Source organism: Alligator mississippiensis, chromosome 1, assembly GCF_030867095.1.
Source record: "Alligator mississippiensis isolate rAllMis1 chromosome 1, rAllMis1, whole genome shotgun sequence".
Lineage (NCBI taxonomy): Eukaryota > Metazoa > Chordata > Crocodylia > Alligatoridae > Alligator > Alligator mississippiensis.
In genome coordinates, this window is record NC_081824.1 from 482,625,396 (window position 1) to 482,639,935 (window position 14,540).

Sequence of the window (14,540 nt, forward strand, 5' to 3'; positions counted from 1 at the left end):
GCCACATGCTTGCAGTGGCTCAGGACAAAATTTAGGCGGCACTACAGCATACCTCTCTGGTTTGTAGTCAGTATGGGCTGTTTGCTTCCTGTTCCTGCTGTCCCAGAGCTCTCTGGGATTTGCAGTCCAGTATCACAGAAGCAGGACTCTCCAAGGTTGTTCATCACTTCCTCTTCCTGTTTGCAGGTTCCTCTGGGTTTTCTAGTCTTTGGTTGCAGCCAGCTGTAGGTTTCAGTAAGTTTAGCATCAGGGCAACTCTGTACTCAAGGGAAGGTGGGTTTAGCAACCCCACCCCCAGCACCAGACCCCAGCTGGTGTTTGCCTGGAGGGGAGGGGGGTAGTCTCTGACTGCCCACCTCCAACCCTTCTTGTTGGAGCAGACAGCTCAGCCCAGCCCAGGGCTGGAAAGCATGCTGGGATGCTGGGGGACTGTGATTTAACTTGAACCAGGAAAGGTCTGGGACAGAAGTTTCATAAACATATGCATTTCATAAACCAGGTTCACTCCCTACAGGTCCAGACCAGTGCAGAGTATTCCTCCTTTGTGGTGGATTCAGCCTTCCATCCACTATATGCCTTTCATTTTAATCACAGGAATCCCACTAGTTTCCTGCAGAGCCAAGGGGGCTGCTGTGCCCTTTTGCTGCCTTTCCTCTGAGATGGGATAGACATTGCTTATGCTTTCAGGATCACTCCCTTGAGGAGCAACCATTCCTCAAGTGGTAACAGCAGGGGAGGAGGCAACAAGAAAATGGTGGTGGGGACATAATTCATGAGCATGAATAGGCCTTTCCTCAGTGGGGTGGCATGAAGAGGAGTTCTCCACAATGTGGAAATGGCATCCAGCTGGGTTTGGCCTTGGCCTGGGGCTTTTCTGTTGGCAGGGATGGATTAACTGTGACTTGGACAAAGGGGTAAAATGCACCCTGTTCAAATTTGCAGATGACACTAAGATGTGGGGTGAAGTGAGCATGCTAGAAGGAAGGAATGGGCTGCAATCAGATCTGGACAGGCTACAGGGGTGGGCGGATGAGAACAGGATGGGTTTCAACACTGACAAGTGCAAGGTGCTGCACCTGGGGAGGAAGAACCAGCAGCACACCTACAGGCTGGGGAACTCCCTTCTCGTCAGCACAGAGGCAGAAAAGGATTTTGGAGTCATTATTGATGCCAAAATGAACATGGGCTGCCAATGTGGGGATGTGGTCAGGGAAGTTAACCACACCTTGTCATGCATCCACAAATGCATCTTGAGCAGGTCCAAGGAGGTGATCCTCCCCCTCTATGTGACACTGGTCAGGCCGCAGGTGGAATACTGTGTCCAGTTCTGGGCACTGCACTTCAGGAGGGATGTAGACAGCATAGAGAGGGTCCAGAGGAGGCCACTCACATGATCAGGGAGCAGCAGGGCAGGCCCTACAAGAAGAGGCTATGGGACCTGAACCTGTTCAGTCTCCACAAGAGAGGCTGAGGGGGGACCTAGTGGCCTGTTACAAATTAGTCAGGGGGACCAGCAGGCATTGGGGGAGTCCCTGTTCCCCTGAGCACTACCAGGAGTGACTAGAAATAACAGTCACAAGCTGGCAGAGGGTAAATTCAGACTAGACATCAGGAGGCGCTACTTCACTGTCAGGGCGGCTAGGATCTGGAACCAACTTCCAAAAGAAGTGATGCTGGCTCCTACCCTGGGGGTCTTCAAAAGTAGGCTGGATTAACAACTTGCCGGGGTCATTTGACCCCAGTACTTTTTCCTGCCCATGGCAGGGGGTCAGACTTGATGATCTGCACAGGTCCCTTCCTACCCTACCAACTATGAAAATATATGCATAGCATGAAATGTCAGCAATGACCCCCTGGCCCTGTGGCTGCCCTGCCCTGAAGCCTTGGGCAGATGCTCCCTTCAGGTGGATGAGCAAGGCAAGCGTGCTTGGCTCAGAGAAACACCTGGGGGGGGGTGGGATCTGGGTGTGAGACCTGTTGTCCATCACCAATGGCTATACTGGTGGAGAATAGGGGGAGCCCTGGCTGGTGTATAATGAACCTGGAGAGGGACATGGCACATCTATCAGGTCCTTCATAGACTCATAGGGTCAGAGCAGTAGGACTGGAAGGGAGGTCACATCTAGTCCAACCCCTGCTTGAGACAGGATCAGCCCTGTCCAAACAAGCCCAGGCACATCCATTGCCCAATCTCTGAGCAAAACTATAGTCACCCCTGGTACAGTACCTGCATCACACCTGAACCCGCCCCAGGTAAAGCAGAGGGACCACAATAGCCAATGTCCTGCTGCTGTAAAAGGATGTTAATATAAGCTCAAGAGATCCCAGGAAGATGCCGTGCCCCTGATACAGAGGAAGGCAAACCCCCCAGTCTGTGCAAATCTGAGAATGAGGGAAAATCCCTTGTGCAGCCCACACTCAGGGGAGCTGGTAAACAGCCTTAGGTAGGGTCCTCATACTAAAATCCTCCTAATGGTCCTGTGATGAGGACTATAATTTGGGATGGGAGGGATAGGCAGGGAATGGGAAAGCAGGTACTGGGATAGTGGCCAGGAGGTTCAGGGCAGCTCCAGTAAGAGGCAGAGGGCAGCTGCAGGGAAGGTGGGTTAGGGGTAACCCGAAGATAGGGAGAGGGTGCAGTGGGATTATCCATGGGATGGATTATCAGGTGTTGGGGATGAAGCTGCAGGGAGGTGGGGAATGAAGAGACTGTAGGCTGGAGGAGGAGTGCAGAGGTTTAATGCAGGCCAGGCAGGAATGGGGAGTGAAAGTTATGTGAAAGCAGTTTCTGGGCAGGAGCAAAGTCTGAGCCAGGGGATTCATCTTTGCACTCCCTGGTTTCCTTTTGTCAATCATGTGTAGGGATTTGCACACCCAACGGTGCTAACATTGCACACCCCCCTTCAGGGATCTCATGGCAGTCTGGTTGAGAATCACTGCCCCAATGAGTTTACAGGTAAAACCCACCACAAATCTGGCCTCCAAGGTGATGGCTTCCAGGACAGGAGTTTGTCCAGTTCCAACCTTTTTCTGCTACATGGAGGGGGGAAAGGAAGTTGGAATGAGTAGAAAAATGGAGCAGAGATGGGGATGAAAGGAAGCTGAAGGGAAATGCATTTCCCCTCTCTCTGGTCCTAAAAGATTCCCACTGGTGCTGGCCCTGTTTGCAAGCTGCTCTTCTGATGCCTGCAGGAAGTGATACACAGTGCTAACCATACACAGTGCTAGTCACCATGAAACACAGCCCCTAGCTCAGTACTAAATAGGCATGATGCCCAGGCCCCTTTTTATACCCCGATCAGCACAACTCTGTGTTACAACATGCACGTCCCAGTTCTCAATATTGTGCCCTGCTTTGGGATGTGCATTGGCTGGAAAGGGATGTAGACTAAGGGTACCTTCCTCCAGGGGTCATGTGTTGAATTTCAGTCCATGCTGGACTCTGGAGATGCATGTGGTGTTTGCACCAGTCTTGCCGTCTGACTCTGGTAGTGTTGGGGATTAGGTGTTGCCAGTCACATCTGGCTTCCTCAGTTCCGAGGGTTGACTCATGCTATCAGGATGGCATCTACTACACCTTGTTGTTAAAATAAAGAGATCACAGGCTCTGGTTCATAGTAACAAATGCTCAGCCAGGTTTATGGTCTGCAAAGAAGCCTGGGCACTAACAATCATGACCAAATGATACACACCTAGATTAGATTCACATGTGATATTAATGTGAAACAAAGCCCCTAGCTCAGTACTAAGTAGTTAGATCTCCCAGGCTCCTTTTTATACTCTGATCACCACACCTCCATGTTACAGCATACACATCTTCTCACTAGTTACAAAAACATCTTTAGGTGCCATCATTCGCATCCAGTTCTCACCAGGTAATGTGACCTTTAAACCAGAGAGGGAAACCTGATTACCAGGTCACCCGGATCCTGTCTTGGTGCCCTGTACCAGTCTGATCCACTGTTTTCCATCTCTTGGCCTTTGGAAGCTTCTATGAACCTTCATTTCCACTTAAACCATGAATGATATCCTTAGTTTTGGACAGCAAGACCTTTTGCTGCTGCTGTTACTAAGACCTCTGTGTGATTTGTAAATGTATTGATCAGTCATGGTAATTCATACTCCGGGAAGGCCTACACCTCCAGTTAGCTGCTCTTTTTCACACAGACCTGGTGGATATGAGGTACCTACTCCTTAGCTGCAGGGTTCATTGATTCTGTGGGTAATGATGGTTGGAAGTAGGGGTGAACCCGTAGTTCAAAAACAAAGGGTTTTGTCTAACTGAGGAGTGTTTGTGGTTGTTTTATGTGAATTCTGTGAGTGGTAATGAGGAGGACCAGTAATCATGATGGAAATCCAGGTAGTAGCAGAGGTACTGCTCCAAGATCTGGTTTATACCTTCAGCTTAGCAATTTCTCTGGGGATAGAAGGGAGCTGAGAGGCAAGTGCAGACTCGCCATGACCATAAGGCTTTGCAATACCACTGGGAGACAGATCATGATCCTTGGTCAGATACAGTACAAGCTGGGCATCTGTGGAGCTGTACCACATGGTCTAACCAGAGGCTTTGGTTTTTGTTGTGAAAGGAAAGCTAGTACATGGGAGGTAGTGAGTTATCTTGTTAAGTTGATTCGTCATAGTCAGGATCTTACAGACATAAAAGGGAGTGTTAAAGTAGCTAGAAACCTCTTTGACACCCTCAACATTGCAACTGGCTAGAGAGAAAGCAATGCACTTTCCTGACTGTTGTTCAACCTGGTGTTGGAACAAATTGTCAGATCAGTAACTGAAATTAAAGAAGGGGTCCTACTTGGGGGATTGCACGTAATCTAGACACTGTATGCAACAACACTGAAGGACTTGTTACTATGTATACAGACTATGTATAAGGACTATGTATACTACAGACCACCAAACCAGGGGGAGGAGCTTGATCTGGAGTTCTCTTGAGAACTGGAAGAAGCCATGCACGCATGGGCCATGGTAGTCTTGGGAGACTTCAATTACCTAGACATCTCTTGGGAGGAGCACTCAGCCAAGTTAGACCGGTTGCATTGCTTCCTGAACTGTATCAAAGAGCTCTACCTGACTCAGGAAGCACACGGGCCAACCAGAGGTAATGCTCACCTAGACTTGGTCTTGGCCAAAGGATACTATCTGGTGAGTGTCTTGAATATAGAGGGTAGCCTGGGTGACAGCAAACATTAAAACATCATGTTCACTGTCCTTCACAAAACAGGCAAATCAGCTACCAGGGATAAAGTTTTGGACTTCAAAAAAGTAAATATCAGAGCAATAGTAGGGGAAGCACTGTGGGACCAGGGACTGAAGGTGAAAGGAGTACATGATGAGTGGTCACTCGTCAAGCACACAGTCCTCAAAGCATAAAAAAAGTCCATTCCCATGCAGAGGAAACATAGCAGAAGGACTGGTAAGCCCTCTTGGCTTGATAGGGATATCACGGTCCTCTTGCAAAAGAAGAAAGAGGCATACACACAGTGGAAGCTTGGGACAGCCCCCAAGGAGGACTATACAACAACAGGCCAACACTTGTACGGAGCAGATTAGAAAGGCTAAGGTGGCGACTGAATTTAAACTAGCTACAGAAATCAAGGGCAATAAGAAGTCCCTCTTTAGGTATGTAGGGAACAGGAGGAAAATAAATGGAAGCATGGGACCATTACTTAAGAACTCAGGACAGCTTCTTACCAACACTCAGGATAAAACTGAACTCCTAAATGAGTACTTTGCTTCAGTATTTCACCAGACTAAGAGGAAAATCATACTAGATAAGGTTCAGAATGGGCACGGTGGGAATTCCTATGGTTGGTGTTGAGCTGGTGCATGATCAGCTAGAAAAGTTAGACATTTATAGGTAAGCAGGACTGGATGAACTTTATCCAAGAGTGCTGAAGGAGCTGGCCAAAGTCATCATGGGACCTCTGGCAAAACTCTTCCAAAACTTGTGGTGCTCAGGGGAGGTCCCTGCAAACTGGAAAAAGGGCCAAAGTTGTCCTCATCTTCAAGAATGGGAGGAGAGAGGACCTGGGCAACTATAGGCCAATTAGCCTAACCTCCATCCCAGGGAAAATCCTGGAAAAATTTATCAAGGAGTCTATGTGTGATACGCTTGCAGAATGCAGGATCCTGAATGATAGCCAGCATGATTTTTGTCATTGGCAGGCCTTGTCTTACCAATTTCAGCCCCTTCTATGACCAGGTAACTCACCACCTGGATAAGATAGAGGAGGCCAACATTGTATACCTAAACTTCCAAAAGGCCTTTGATCTGGTATCCCATGATGTTTTCACATGAAAATTGGAGGATTGTGCATTTAACTACTCACTAGCCAGGTGGGTAGGGAACTGGCTGCAGGGTAGGACCCAGAGAGTCTTAATGAACAGATCTGTGTCATCCTGGTAAGAAGTGGTGTCCCTCAAGGGCCCATGATTGGTCTAGTGTTTCTCAATTCTTTATCACTGATTTGGATGTGGGGGTGAAGAGCTCACTCACCAAGCTCATGGACAACACCAAGTTATAAAGATAGGCTGCAGATACAGGTGGACTTAGACAGGCTGGCAAGTTGGGCAGATTGGAGCCAGATGAAGTTCAACACTGAGAAACGTAAAGTGCTCCATCTGGGGACAAACAATCACCAACATACTTACAGGATCAATGGTGCCAAACTGACCAGCACCATGTCTGAAAAGGACCTAGGGATAATAAGAGACCACAGCCTGGACATGAGCCATCAGTGCGATGCTGTAGCCAGCAGGGCATATAATACCCTGGTGTGCATATGGATACATCTCAAGCAAAACCAAGGAAGTGATTCTTCCACTCTACTCATCACTGGTGAGACCACAGCTGAAGTACTGTGGCTAGTTCTGGGCCTCTCACTTCAATAAGGACATGGAAAAACTTGAGAAAGTCCACAGAAAAGCCACTCATATGATTAGAGACTTGCACAGCAAGCCATAATAGGAAAGGCTGAAGAACCTGGGCCTCTTCAGCCTAAAATAAGAAGACTGAGAGGGGACTTGGTAGCAGCTTACTGCTACATTAGGGGAATAGATATATCAAGGGCTCAGTGAACAACTATTCATGAAGGCACCCTTGGGTAAAACCAGGAGCAACAGCCACAAACTCCTGGAAGACCATTTCACTCTTAACATTAGGAAAAAAACTTCTTCACAGTCAGGGTGTCCACACTGGAATAAACTCCCTCCAGAGGTGGTGCAATCGTCCACCCCAGAAACCTCCAAGAGGAGATTGGACGGTCACCACTCTGGGGTCTCCTGACCCCAGTTGTCTTTGCTGCCTAGTGAAGGGGGGCTGGACCCAATGTTCTTGTGAAGTCCCTTCCAGCCCCTGACAATCTATGAATCTATGACTCTAGCCTGGATGTCGTATACAACAAGACTAAAGGACCCTGTAGAATGTATAAAATTTTAGAAAGTACAGCCAAGAGAGTAAGGCTTCTAGTGAGCAGTGAGAAAACCAACTCTGTGGAGGTCATTAGCAAATATAGAACTGAAAGAGTAAAACAAGACCTTTTTATGGGAAACAACAGTTTCCAGACATTCCAACAATTCAAATATCTTAGATCATTGTTGACTGACCACCAAGATGAGCAGGGGAATTATTGCAAGGATCCAGAATGGGAATAAAACAGCCATAGTCCTTAACAGGTTTCTCAGGTCCAAGATACTGTCCAGAAGAATGAGAGTGCATCTAGACAACACTATTATTAGACTTATAGTGATGTGTATGAGTGAGGCTTGGTGCATGATGTTGAAAGACCAAGAAACTGATTGGTTTTGAAAATAATATTCTCAGGAAGATAGCTTGACCAATGAAAGGCTGGTGGAAAATGAAGGCAAAGTAGCACTGAACTATGAAATACCATGGAACAGCCCCTCATTATAAGTGTGGTACATGCATGGTGGTTAGTGTGGAGTGGCCATGTGGTGAGAACGGGGGAATCAAGAAACAAAAAAATTATCTATAATTATCAACTTATAGGACTATGACCTCAAGGTTGGCCTCACCAACAGTAGCTGGACAACATCAGAAGAGACTGGAAGGTACTTAAGGTAGGACAGGACTGGGTGTAGTAAAATCTCCTGTTTGTAATAGTTCAAGTGCCAAGTAGGAGCTTGGATTGGGAGCCTCTATGCAAATAAATGGTGAACTGGGGGCAGGTAAAATGTAATAGTTCATTTTGTCCAGGTTAGGCACAGGTAAAGGTTGAAAAAGCCTTTTCTCTGATGGCAAGCAGGATGTAGTAGTAGTAGTACATTGCAAAACCCCTCTCTCCCATTCCCCCTTCCCCCACCCCTGGGCTTAGTTGGCTAACATTGTATTTCCTGTAACCTAGTTGCATTTCCCTCCTCACCCCCATCCCTCTACTGTTGGTCCCTTGCTCGGGCGATCTGTATTTCCCTACCAGCTTTGTCATCTTTTTTTGGATTCACAATCCTAAACATCTACTAATGAAAGTCAATATTTCCTTCAGGTTATGAAGTTTTGGGGGTGAGCAGGGTTTTTTCCACTGTGCCTCTTCCACTTGCAGCCTCCATCTTCAAAGGCTTAGGAAGTTCTGAATCAGAAGCTGTGCCCCTTGAATGTGTCCAGTCCCTTTGCAAATCTGGCTAAACTGTTGGCTTTCACAAGATTTGAGATGGGCAGCGCCACATGAAATCTAGGGAAATAGCAGACTGATGTAGATGACAAGGAATTATGAGAGGTTGGCGCTTCTGTTGAGTTGTTTTTAGTGTGGGCATGCATATTACAGGAGCCCATATGCTGTCCTATACAACTGTAGCCATCAGAAGTAGCAGGAGTTGAGTTTATATGTTTGGGGGTTTCTTTTTCCATTCCAGGGTGCCCTGCCAACAGTGCCATGACTTAAACACAGGAGGGACATCCTAGCTGGGCCAGAGGGCATGTAGATCCTTCCCCTAGTAAAATAAGGCCATTTTTGATGTGATGCTGCTTCTTTTCAGAGAGAAATTGCTCCACTGGGGGTATGTCTTCCCTGGTGGCTGTGCAGAGCAAGGAGAGCAGATGTGATGCAGTTGTGGGGCTTTAGGATAGGGCTAGATTCTGATGAGTCCATGTCAAACTTCGCCTTTTAGGAAAGCACACCTGCCCTCCCATTTTTGGGCCTGGGCTGATTTGCAATCTGGATGTCAAACTGTGAAGAAAAAAGGACCTTCCAGACCTGTCTCTAGTTGAGAGATGTTGCCTTTCCAAAATATTCTAGTTTTTGTGGTCAGTTAAGAACTGATTCATGTGGATATGCATGTAAAGAAGATCTCATGAGTTTTCCAACAGACCGAGGGGTCATGTTGGTTAAATCAGGGTAACCCCAGGATCATGGGGTAGTGTAGGCATAAGATTGCCCCCAAATGAAGTTCATTGTGGTGCACCTGATTGAAGGTGGCACTATTCCACTCTAGGGAACCAGATGGAGGAAATGAGCTGTCTATGGTCCTGATTAAGTCTGGCCTGCACCATCATAGATTCATAGATTCATAGATGTTAGGGTCAGAAGGGACCTCAATAGATCATCGAGTCCGACCCCCTGCACAGGCAGGATAGAATGCTGGGTCTAGATGACCCCAGCTAGATACTCGTCTAACCTCCTCTTGAAGACCCCCAGGGTAGGGGAGAGCACCACCTCCCTTGGGAGCCCGTTCCAGACCTTGGCCACTCGAACTGGGAAGAAGTTCTTCCTAATGTCCAGTCTAAATCTGCTCTCTGCTAGCTTGTGGCCATTATTTCTTGTAACCCCCGGGGGCGCCTTGGTGAATAAAACCTCACCAATTCCCTTCTGTGCCCCCGTGATGAACTTATAGGCAGCCACAAGGTCGCCTCTCAACCTTCTCTTGCGGAGGCTGAAAAGGTCCAGTTTCTCTAGTCTCTCCTCGTAGGGCTTGGTCTGCAGGCCCTTGACCATACAAGTGGCCGTTCTCTGGACCGTCTCCAGGTTATCTGCATCCTTCTTGAAGTGTGGCACCCAGAATTGCAAGCAGTACTCCAACTGCGGTCTGACCAGTGCCCGATAGAGGGGAAGTATCACCTCCTTGGACATATTCGTCATGCATCTGCTGATGCACGATAAAGTGCCATTGGCTTTTCTGATGGCTTCGTCACACTGCCGACTCATGTTCATCTTAGAGTCCACTAGGACTCCAGGATCCCTTTCCACTTCCGTGCCACCCAGCAGGTCATTTCCTAGGCTGTAGGTGTGCTGGACATTTTTCATCCCTAGGTGCAGCACTTTGCATTTCTCCTTGTTGAACTGCATCCTGTTGTTTTCTGCCCACTTGTCCATCCTGTCCAGGTCTGCTTGCAGCTGTTCCCTGCCCTCCGGCATGTCCACTTCTCCCCATAGCTTTGTGTCATCTGCAAACTTGGACAGAGTACATTTCACTCCCTCGTCCATGTCACTGATGATCATGGTAAGGCCATTTGTAATGCTCAACAATGGTTTCTTGAATGAAGATGTCAGCTGTTCATGTGCACATATGCACATGCAAAGAGTTATGTCCAAATATGCTGTGGCTGCAAGTGTAGGGTCAGTGGGGTCCAGAACACAGCTCTTGGGTGCAAAGGAATGAAGGCCCACAACTGCTAATATAGTCTGGGCCCCAGGAGCCCAGAAGCCCTTCTCTTCAACTGGGCTGAGCCCAGGACCAGGGCTTCTCCATGGGAAGTGATGGACTGACAGCACCCACAGACCAAAGCCAGGCTGCTGTCTCCAGGGGTCCCAGACAGGGCTGCTCCCACCACACCTATAAGCCAAAACTGTAGCCTAAGTAACTGAGGCATCTCCTTTCCCCAGGCATGAGGAAGCTGGGCAGATTTAGGCACCCTTCATTCAACTTTAGGAAGAGTTCATCACAAGAAGCCTTTTGGGCAGGGAAAGCTGGGAGGTTAGCAGGATCTTGCAGTGGATGCACAGGGCTGGTCCTCAGGAATGCTTGGGTCAGATCATGTCTCTAGGGCAGGTCACATCCTAAGAACACAGAAGGATGAAAAGTGCAACCTTGGGTCAGAGAGGGAAGAGGAAATGTCTCCACTTGTTCTGTTCAACAGCTGTGAATAGATGTATCATCAATGAATCTGTCTAGTCCCTTTTTGAACCTGGCTCTGCTATCTGCCCCCACCACCTCCTGGGGCAATGAACCCCAGAAGTCAAGCACATGTTGCACAAATAAACACTTTCTCTTGTTAGTTTTAAGCCTGCCTCTTCCTAATGTCAGTGATGCCTCCTCAGTCCAGTGTTCTGGGTGAACAACAGGTCCATGGTCACTTGGTCTACACCCTTCATGATTTTATAGACCTTTATCACATCCCCCCTCAACCTTCCCCTTTCCACATGAAGAGTCCCAGCTTTTTAGTTTCTCCTTGTATTGCAACTGTCCCAGACCTTGATCATTTTGGTTGCCTTTCTCTGTATTTTCCCCCAATTCTACTACATTTTTGTTGAGATTTGGAGACCAAAACTGCTCACAGTATTCAAGATCTGAGTATACCATAAACTCCTACAGCAGCATGACAATCTTCTCCATTTTGGTCTCAATGCCCTTGATGATGCCCAACATTTTATTGGCTTTTCTTGAGATGTTGTTTTTAGAGAACTATCTACAATGACTCCAAGGTCTCTTCCCTGAGTTGTAACAGCTAGTTCAGTGCCCATCATTTGTCTGGTCTGGATCCTACAACATGCAGGCAGAACTCTAAAGATTGCTAGTGTATGCCTGGGACCTGTCTCCTATATCCAACATTAAACAAGTGACAAAATGACCCTACCTTTGCATGTCTTGCCTTCTGTGCAAAGCCTAAGAGGCAGGATGACCCCCTCTGTGTCCATGTGGGTTATACTGCAAAGGGTAGTGACTCCTTTCTTTTGTTGAGATCTGGGTATGAAGAAGAAGCACTGAGTAATGGGAGTCTTTACACCTGCATGTATTCCAAATATGATATATCCTTTTTGTTTGACCAATGCCCAGGCTGCCTGAGCTAAGAAGGGGCCAAAACTAGTGCATAAAAACTCCGAGAGCCACTTGGGTGCAACTATGGGTTCCTTACGCAGCTGATGCTCCAAGTCTATCCCTACATTTAGTCCCATGATTCACTTCAGTGACCATGAGAAGGAGCTCATCACCAGCCTGTGGGGCCAGGCTGATGTGGAGAACATTTGTTCTGATTTCCTCATCAGGTGGGTCCAGACCCAGGGCACGAGCAGAGTTAACACCTCCTGGGGAAGCTTCTGCCTTCTGCCACTCCCACCAGAGATGTTGCCTTCCTTAACCCTATGTTTCTCTCTTGTTCTCTCTAGGCTGATGATTGTCTACCCTTGGACCTGGATGTATTTCCATCACTTTGTTAACACCCATGATGCCCAGGCCATCATCCACAATCCACAAGTCAAGTCTCAGGGCAAGAAAGTGCTCCATGCATGTGGGGAAGCTGTGAAGCACCTGGACAACATCTAGGACCCCTTTGCCACCCTGAGCAAGCTGCACTGTGAGAAGCTGCACATGGACTCAAGGTGAGGGATGCTTATGGCTTGCCTTCAGGATGCATGGATGGGAATTGGAAAGATGGCTCTAGGGAGCTGATAAACCAACTTAGCCTAGGTGTCATACATGTCCTCCATATCTCCTGAGACAGGGACCTATGTTTGGGGTGGAAAGGTGTGTTCAAGATGAGTGGACAGGAGGTTTGGGATAGCTGAGAGTGAGGCAGAGAGCAGCTGGGGAAGGTGCATTCAGAGTAAGCAGAACATAGGGAGTGTGCATGGTGAATATCATGGGATGGAGCCTCTGAAGCGGGGGAGAAGGTGCAGTAGGAAAGACAACAAGGTAAGCAGAGGCTGAGAGAGGGGTGGAGGAGTCAGGTAGAAAGGGGAAGGCAGCAGGGAGGGTGAGCAAGAAGTTAAAACAGGTGCAGCAGGGACTTCTGTGAAAGCAAAGTGAAAGCAGTCTCTGGGCAGGAAACAGGAGAGGGGGTTAGTGAAGGACGGGAGAAGAGGAAGGACTGGAGAGGGATGAGGAGATGGGGACACCAGGCTCTGTCATGTAGGAAACCGGGCCGATCTCTGAAGTTCAGGCATCCCTGGGGAGGGTCTGGCTGCTGAGGGTCCTGCTGGCCTGTGTCTAGCTCTGACAAAGCCACAGAGCAGCTGCCGGCTTTACCACTAGCAAGATAATCCCTGGCGTTAATGTGCTCTACATCCACCTTGGGATTTCCTGGGGTCACCTTGGGAAACCACCATGTAAAACCCACCCTAAATCCCATTTCCAAGGTGAGGATTTTCAGGACTTGACCTCAGTCGGGTCCACCCCTTTCCTGGAAAGGGAACGGAAAGGGAGCTGAAGTGGGGTGAAAGGAGGCTGAAGGGAAATCTATTTACCATCTCTGGCCCTGGGAGATCCCTCTTGGTAGTGGGCCTGTTGCCAGTTGCACTCCTGATACCAGCAGGAACTCGATTTCCCTGCGGTGAGGCAATATGGTGCCAGCTTTGGGGTGTGAACTGCCTGGGTCCGGGGATTGGGATGGGGACAAATTTACCTCCCCTCTGAGGAAATGTGCTTAATTCAGTTAGTGGGACCTTCCCCATTCATTTGCACAGAAACTCACACTCCAAGCACCCACTTGTCACCAGGACTGACTGAGTCAGGGCTATTCTTTTTTCCTTCTCCCATTCCAGCTCCTGGGAGACATCATCGTACTAAGCCTGGCTGCCCACCAACCCCACAACTTCACTGTGGAGGTCCACGCCACCTACCAGAAGCAGGTGAGGGCAGTGGTTGAAGCTCTGTCCTCTAAGTGCCACTAAACCAGCTGGAGGGTAGCATGGGATGAAGAGATGCTGCTTCCTCCTGGGGCCCATTGGTGCCACTGATTTCATTGTGCATATCAATTGCTAATGAGTCTCTGTGTCTCTTTGGGTGCTTGGGGCAGCCAGGGTCTTAGGAAAGGAGGAGACTATAGGTGAGGTATGGTCCTTAAGAAAGATTGCCAGAGTCCTTTTCAGCTGTTGTACTGGTTTATTCCCCAGACAGAAGTTTTCATCTCAGGTACACACTGGGCTCTCTCTCCCCTGGGGTATCTGCCTCCATCAACACAAAGCCACGGAGCACCCTCTGCATTCACTAGTGAGATAATCCCTGATGTTTACATGCTCCACATCCAGCATAAAACCCACCCCGAATCCCATCTCTGAGATGAGGGTTTCAGTTACTTGTCTTCGATCAGTTCCATCTTTTTCCTGCTAACAAGGGAAAAGGGGAAGGAAAATGGAGCTGGGGTCAGGGTGAAAGAAGGCAGAAGGGAAACATAGTTCTCATCACTCCAGCCCTGTTGGTCTAGGCCCTGTTGCCAGCTGCACTCCTGATGCTAGCATGGCCTCAATTTCCCTGCAGCAAGGCAATGCTCTGCCTGGCTTTGGGGTTTTATAGATGCATAGATTGAAGGGGCTGGAAGGGATTTCAGAAGGTCATCAGGTCCAGCCCCCTGCACA

The 14,540-nt window shown here is 48.4% G+C and overlaps 1 pseudogene; it reads left to right on the top strand.

Moving 5' to 3' along the window:
• Positions 1–12,141: 12,141 nt before the first annotated feature.
• Positions 12,142–13,856, top strand: LOC132249068 (hemoglobin subunit beta-like; annotated as a pseudogene).
• Positions 13,857–14,540: the final 684 nt, after the last annotated feature.